At 36.1% G+C, this 7,500-nt stretch overlaps 2 protein-coding genes across 2 annotated transcripts in view; one reads left to right on the top strand and one right to left on the bottom strand.

Moving 5' to 3' along the window:
- The window catches only part of LOC136851619 (uncharacterized), a 108,636-nt gene that overhangs the window by 86,356 nt on the left and 14,780 nt on the right, over positions 1–7,500 (bottom strand). The gene's annotated exons all lie outside the window — the stretch shown is intronic.
- trsn (translin) overlaps positions 2,479–7,500 on the top strand; it is an 85,697-nt gene continuing 80,675 nt past the window's right edge. The window contains exon 1 of the mRNA XM_067083492.1: positions 2,479–2,581. The gene's annotated coding sequence lies outside the window, so the exon portion shown is untranslated. The remainder of the gene's footprint in view (positions 2,582–7,500) is intronic.

The raw sequence follows: 7,500 nt of genomic DNA, 5'->3' as shown, positions 1-7,500 counted from the left end.
TCCACTTAACACTGGTAGCCTCAGGTGCGTCTACGCTACTGTAAAACACTCGCAAACACACGTCAGCAACTTATCGCACAGACACCAAAGACAGGTTGAACAGACTATTATCCAGTACTGGCCAAAGGTTCCTTCTCTACTTAGGTCGTTGGCTTGTTTGCAACCTGTTTATGATACGTAAGACGTAAGTTGCCGCCGTGTGATTACGAAATGCCTTACAGTAGAGTAGATGCACCTCAGGACACCAGTGTTAAATGGGTCAAGTCTTCTCTGTAGCCCTAACTTTCAATAAGTATTTTAGGTGTAATAAAAAAAATTTACGTAGCAATTCCAGTCCAGTACACTTGATGTGAGTGGATCGTAATTGCACTTTTATTTTCCTATAAGGCGGCGAAAGGGCCAGCGAATGAAGAAGTTAAACACCTGGAAATGCTCATCGTTTTTCATCACAGAGATTATTTTATTACACGTTATCGAAAATACACAACTTTCTGTATGATATAAGTTCTTTAGGATATCAACACCTACGACATGTCATCGGCGAAACGACTCTCGACAGTAGGTGATCTCTCGAAGTAGGAATATCGTTGTAGGAAGAAAAAAATTCCGCGAAAACTCCGATTTCCGTGATTTACAAATTTACCTAGAATGTTCAAACGTTTTTAATATTTCTGTTTTCATGTAAATGAGAAGAGTAGGAGAAAGATAGAAAAATCGAGGAAGTCATACTAGACTTCTTACCTTAGGTAAATTTTACTCTTGCTAATTTACCGAGACAATTAAGACTATGGAAACACGGGAGATGAAAGTGAGCTTCATTTATTTATACGAGGTAGAAATTATTAAGTACAAACAATTCATTCTTGGAATCGTGTTCTTACTATGCGGCTGATCAGGATGAATATTACAAATATGGGCAAAAATAATTTACATCCCAAATTCACCTGGTTTTATTCTTTGCTGTACTTAAAATATACAGTGCTATTTCCGATACAATGACAACTGGTTAAGTCTTGTTTAAAAAAGCACCATTAAATAATCGTTTTCTGTTTATGGAGATAGCATTAAAATATCGGTCTATTGATGGCATTCCAACTCATTAGTGAAAATCCCCAAAATAATCTAAATCGCTGATGATTATGGCTTTGTCAATAGCATCCCAAATGTGGAAAATAACGACTCTATTTAATACCAATTACGCTCGATAATATCAGGAAATCACGCCATAGGATACAAACTCATAGGCCTATGTTGGATTGGTTTCATTGATGTTATTCAAATACATCGACAAAATACGTACGAATGTTATTCGAATTCGCCAGCGATAACAGCTCTGTTATGTCGCCCAGTTTCAGTGTTGAAAAGACCTCAGTATAAACAGTTACTTCTAACGTTCAAACTCTGGGTATTAATAATAGGATTTAACTTCAGCTGGATTTCTGTTGATTATCTTACAGATTCTGGTGAGGTTCGGATAAATTAAATCGTTTGTGATTATGAGATTTTTACAAACTATTATTATTATAATATTATCCCGACTGGATAAAGCAGGATGCTATAGGACCAAGGTTCCAACAGGAAAAGCGTCTCAGTACAGAAAAGGAAGTAGATAAGAAATACACTACATAGATAACAAAAACAAAATAAAGTAAAGCAATTAAATTCATGAAACGAGACTCATATGGATATACGCTATCAAAATGCATTTTAACGTAACTTGAAGTTTTGAATTACGATTAAAATCTCTATTCGTGAAATTGTACTTACATTGATTCTCTCATTACTGATAGTGAACGTTGTTGAGAGAGACGGACTAATTTGTTTCCGGGGAACTATAACAAGCAGTGTACGGCAGCCATATTTATCTAATTAAAATTAAGAAGATAAGAGTACTCACTGTAAAGCGTTTCAGGTAACACAAACAACGGTAATATACACAAACAACGTACCACTTTATATATATATACACACACATATATATATATATATATATATATATATATATATATAATAATCAAAAATAGTCACGGAACTTCACTATATGTGTATATATATATACACAGTATATATTATTCTTGTTAGGCTTCAATGAGACGGGATGGTTTAGATTCCAGATTCTTTAATTTGCAAAGTACAAGCTTTTTCAAAGCGTCTGGAATCTACACCATCCTGTCTCACTGAAGCCTGACAAGAGTAGTAAGTGTGTGTATATATATATATATATATATATATATATATATATATATATATATATATATATATATATGTATATATATTATACGTGTGTGTGTGTATAATTAGTATTTATGCATCATATGTCACCTTAAATTCACAATTTTCTTAACTTACAATTTAAGAAGAGAACCGTTACTAGTATACTTGAGCACTCGTCTCTAAAAGCTGAATATTCCCAATTTGAAATCCAGACACGAATGCAAACAGAGTCTAGTCACCGAAGCCACCTCACTGGCGCTTTTTGCTGGGCATGTTCACTCGCACGGTTGCAGATGAACTCGACTGCACTCCATTCGTTCACCTTTCACTCTTCTCTGCGAAGGCGACCGCTTGCAGTCTCCCGCAGGTTTGCTTTCAATTCTTTGATATACGTTTCATGAAACCCAGTTAGGCCTATTGTCGCCACTGGCGGCTTAAGCTGGTATCACGTAAACACGGACTCTTGCTTCTATTCCGATCGCTATTGCCCTCACCCGCATGTCTTTTTTTAACTCCTTTGAGCCCTTCTGATGCAGATCAAAACGATGAAAGCTCAATTTTTATCTTATTTGGAATCATTCTCCGGCAGATTTCTTAACGCGGCATTTTCTGAATCTGGTTCTATCTGTCTCTGGAGATCTGGAACTTTCATTTTCCAAGCAACTGACGTCGATGACCTTAGGTTCTCTTCCGCCAGTTTAAAGGCCAACGGATCAGTTTGTGAAGGTTGCTTCCTTATTTTAATTGCTGTTTCAGTACTCGCGAGGACTGACCGTCTGTCTGTGCACTATGTTGACTATCCAAATCTCTTTCTCAGTAACACAAGATGCTGATTAAAAACATTCAGATCTTAAAAAAGCAGTGATAGAAGCCTACGGTTCAATAATGATTTAAAGTATAAACCCCTTACTGATCAGTGTCAAGAGGTTACAGCGCACATCCAGCTCAGAATAAGCAAAGGAGTTTTTAAAATCTTTCACTCTAATTAACCAGCTATAAGGCAAGGCTAGCCAGACACTCCGTAATTGGCTAGACCAACAGCAGTCCACAGAAAAGAAATGAATACTTGAAGTGTCTGTACTTCTTAAAAGGAATAGGCGTTGGTCTCTCCCCCTTTCTCTGTCTCTCTTTTAAGAAGTGATTATGGCCATCACAGTCTACAGATAAACTCTTACCGAATTAACAATTCAAAAGATGTACACAAGGAAGGTTAAAGGACGAATAGGAAGTTAGGAAGGAGGAGACAGCAAGGGAAAGGATGCGGCTATCGAGCTGCTCAGGACGCTCCAACCTTTACAACGTCACACCCTTGTACGTGCATGGGCATGGCATTAGGGGGAGGGAAGGGGAAGCGTAGGGGGAGGCGACGCAGGGTTGATAACGAAACACCCCCAGCTCTTTTCAAAAGGATGCTTTGACGCCGTTAATAAAATAGAGGACGACTGTAATTAACTACAGCGCGATCTTTCGCGATGATAGGGGATTTATTCCCGGTGATATTTTCGTGTGGAGGGTCGTGCTACATGGTACGACTCGACTAAATCTTATTGTCGATGTATTCTGGGTCTACGCACCGTATTTATGTCAGTACAAAGCGACCTCTTGAGACTGCGTGCATTTTTATGCGCTGAATGAAGGTACTGGATCCTTGACATTATGGAGTTGTTTATATTAAAGAAAATATGAAAGTATTGTAATGTATGTTTGTGTGAACATGTATATTCTCTCTCTCTCTCTCTCTCTCTCTCTCTCTCTCTCTCTCTCTCTCTCTCTCACACATACACACAAACCCGTAGGTTTTATACACGTGCGTATGAATGTATGTGTATTTATGTATGTATATATATTCATACATACATATACATGTATATATGCGTGTGTGTTAATGTACGTATATACATGCAAACATACATGTGTGTTATGTATATATCAAAGAAAGTACCAAAATAATCTTCAAATCGTAATGATATCAGTGAAGACAGTTTTGACTTTAAGATACATGTGTATATTCAATGAACTACATGTTTATGCTTAAGCTATGACTCAAAAGAAAAAGAATACTCTCAAAAGAATAAATATTTTAATGCAAAGGCAAAAAGAAAAATGTGAATGCTTATTTACTGCCATATGACATTTCTTATGCGTTGATGATTTGGTATAATCCGATAAAATTTGGTATAACCAACCATTGATTATTGGATTAAACCCGTAAGTGAATACCGGGTAGGCTATAGCTGTTAGAGTACGCTATCTCACTGACCATGCAATACAAGAAAACATTTTCACCAAGATTTAACAGTTAATTCAGTTAATTGTAAATTTACGTTATAACACGCTGAATTAAATAAAAAATAATTATATACAATAAGGCATAGTTGTTAGGCATCTCTGCTAATGATCCTAACAAGCTAAACCTAGGCTGAATTTGCCTTTGCATTCATAATATCTTAGGCCTACGCCGTGTGTCGTTAAAAAAAATAAGTAAAAAAAAGTTAAATTCATATTTGAGTAAATCTAGTGAATCTTTTGCTCGGTTAGATTCGCGACACCACATAACGGTGTATTCTTCAACATTCATTACTTAAAGAGTCAATGTATGTTAATCCTATGGGAATAATTACGCGCCGGAAGACTCGTCTATAGTCTCATCCTTCTTTCCGGCATAATCCGGTTTATTAATTCCCTACCCAGCCGTCGCAACAACAGGGGGTCATCGATGCCCTTTTGCAAAGGTGTGAAGTAATATTGTTTTAAGAAGGGTTGGGTTAAAGATTCTTTTTTTAAATAAACTTGCAGTTGATACAAACGTATGTGCGCAAAGTAAAAGAGATTATATAATATAATATATTATATGTATGTATGTATGTATGTATTAACTGAATCACGAAAATATGGAAAGTGATGAATATATGAATAAGGACAATGCCACGAAGGAAAGAGAAACAATGGAGTGCTGCAAGGCCTTTCGACTTATAGTCCTTTACTTAGGGTCTGCTAAGTAAAGGACTAGAAGTCGAAAGGCCTTGCAATGCTCCATTGTTTCTCTTTCCTTCTTGGCATTGTCTTTATTTATATATTTGTAAGCACGCATATACATATACATACAAACACACACAATATACATAAATATATATATATATATATATATATATATATATATATATATATATATATATATAAGGCAAGACAATGACAGTAAAACTAGTACAGTAAAAAGAAATCAGTACTTATATACAGATTTTCATAAGAGATTAGCGCCACCGGCGTCAGCGTGACTCCCACAAAGAAATTAATGCAACGGACAAAACGGGTCAGATATAAATAGGACTTAAGAGACCGGAATCCTTAAAGACGGCGCGCACCCAGCGGTTTCCTGGGTAATTAGGGGAGCACCGCCGTAATTGTGGAAACTGTAAAGCAGTTCAATTAGTAACTTATTCTGAATCCCACAAAAGCTTTAGGTTACTTGCACGGAAAAACCACAAATGAGATTTGCACAACTCATATATTTATTAAGAAGGTATTCACATTTAACAAACGTTTTGATAAAATTAAACAAAGCAATATTAGGCATAGCTGAGATGTATACTTAAAATTACTTTCAAAAAATAGTTTTCTCTTAATTTAAAGGATTTATTATCTAGAATCATGATTATCGAATGAAACCAGTGTTTCAGTTAATGTAGGACTACTTCAGACAAATTATGCACTAAACGCACGTCATTTAACTCTAATCCCAAAAGGAGTTTGAGAATAGTGACCAAAACTAAATGCAATGAAACAATGGCATTACTAACTTAATATGATGATAAGTCTTAAATCGTAAACATAACCCAGTTTTTCCAAAGAGAGAAATTGCGAAAACAACTATTTTTTTTTTTTTTTTTGTTTCAGAGCCATTCTAACACCCTCGTAGAAATGGACCTTGCTTTTGTATCAACTAGAACTGGAATTCAGAATGGTTAGTTTCTGACTCAGTTGTCTGTAAATCATGTTTTTGGGATCTTTTATAAGCAAATTTATACTTCATGCTTTGCAATATAATGCTGGTGCCCTACCTCCTGTATTTAAGAGGAATTCAGCATTGAAAGAGAAATCCTTTTTGCCATTTCTCACCCCAGCACTCACAAAATATCCTATCCCATTAATAATGGATCGCTAACAAGAGAATCGAGCAAAGGTTTGACAACAAACATCAGTTCTGCCAAAGAACCACATAAGTGAACTGACGAAAACGGAGATTGGTCACGTTAATCTCCTGACGATTGTCCTTGAAATATCATGACAAATACAGAGGTGTGTATAATTTCCACTGTATTACTGGACGAGTTGACTTCTCAGTCTGGAAATGTTTTAGATTTAAATATTCTCATTTATATAAACGAAATGTCAAATTGATTCTCATTACTGACTAATAGGTTTGTTTAAGTTTTAATGTTCTGATTCCCGAGAGGATTTCTATATTTACGCAGTGTGCTAAAAGCGCATGGGAGTTATTCTTCATAGGAACTACCTTTTCTATTTCGTGACTGATGACAGGACATAAGCTTGAGAGTTCTTATTACTAACAAAGAGGGAGAGTTTTAAACCTAACATTTTCGTCGTCTCTCAAAATCCTACATCCCCGAAGCTACAAGCAAGTCTATCCGTACAAGCAACAGGTCTTCCAAAGATACCAGTCGAACAATACAGCCGATAATTTAGGTAATAAAAATTCTTTCTGGGGCCCTTGTTAACATGAAAGGAATTAACATCCGGCAAATGGCATCACGCGCTGCTTGGTAAATTGCTTCTCTCATTGTCTAGGAATTTTTCTTTACCTTAATTGGATCAATCCTGTTAATATCGTTTGTCTATTAATACTCTATTTCCCTTTTAATCTTGCTAGCTTTTTTAGAAGTCATATTGGCTTCATGTCATTGTTTTGTTTTTTGTTGAAATGAAAGCAGCCCACACCAAGCCTCTTTTTCCCTTTCACACTTTACTAAACTTAGGGGCCACCTGTGCTGGCATAAGGCCGGCTTGATCTGAACCAACCTACTAATCAATATGGTAAACCACACCTGTGTGAGAGACGATGATATGAAGGCCGGAGCCTAAAAAGCTAATTAAATATTCTTCATATTTCACTATACTGCTCCAGTGTTCCTGTATATCTGCCGAATGATTCGACAGTGAATGAAAACTGAGGGGAATTTATTGATGATCATCGTCAGAGAGACAGCTCCCCCAATATCTTGAATGATTTTCTCAATAAACCGATTTTTTGTGAGACTGAAGAAACTG

This window comes from Macrobrachium rosenbergii, chromosome 3 (assembly GCF_040412425.1).
Source record: "Macrobrachium rosenbergii isolate ZJJX-2024 chromosome 3, ASM4041242v1, whole genome shotgun sequence".
NCBI classification, from domain to species: domain Eukaryota; kingdom Metazoa; phylum Arthropoda; class Malacostraca; order Decapoda; family Palaemonidae; genus Macrobrachium; species Macrobrachium rosenbergii.
Note: the sequence above shows the minus strand (reverse complement) of the source record. Positions and strands in the feature narration are given on the sequence as shown.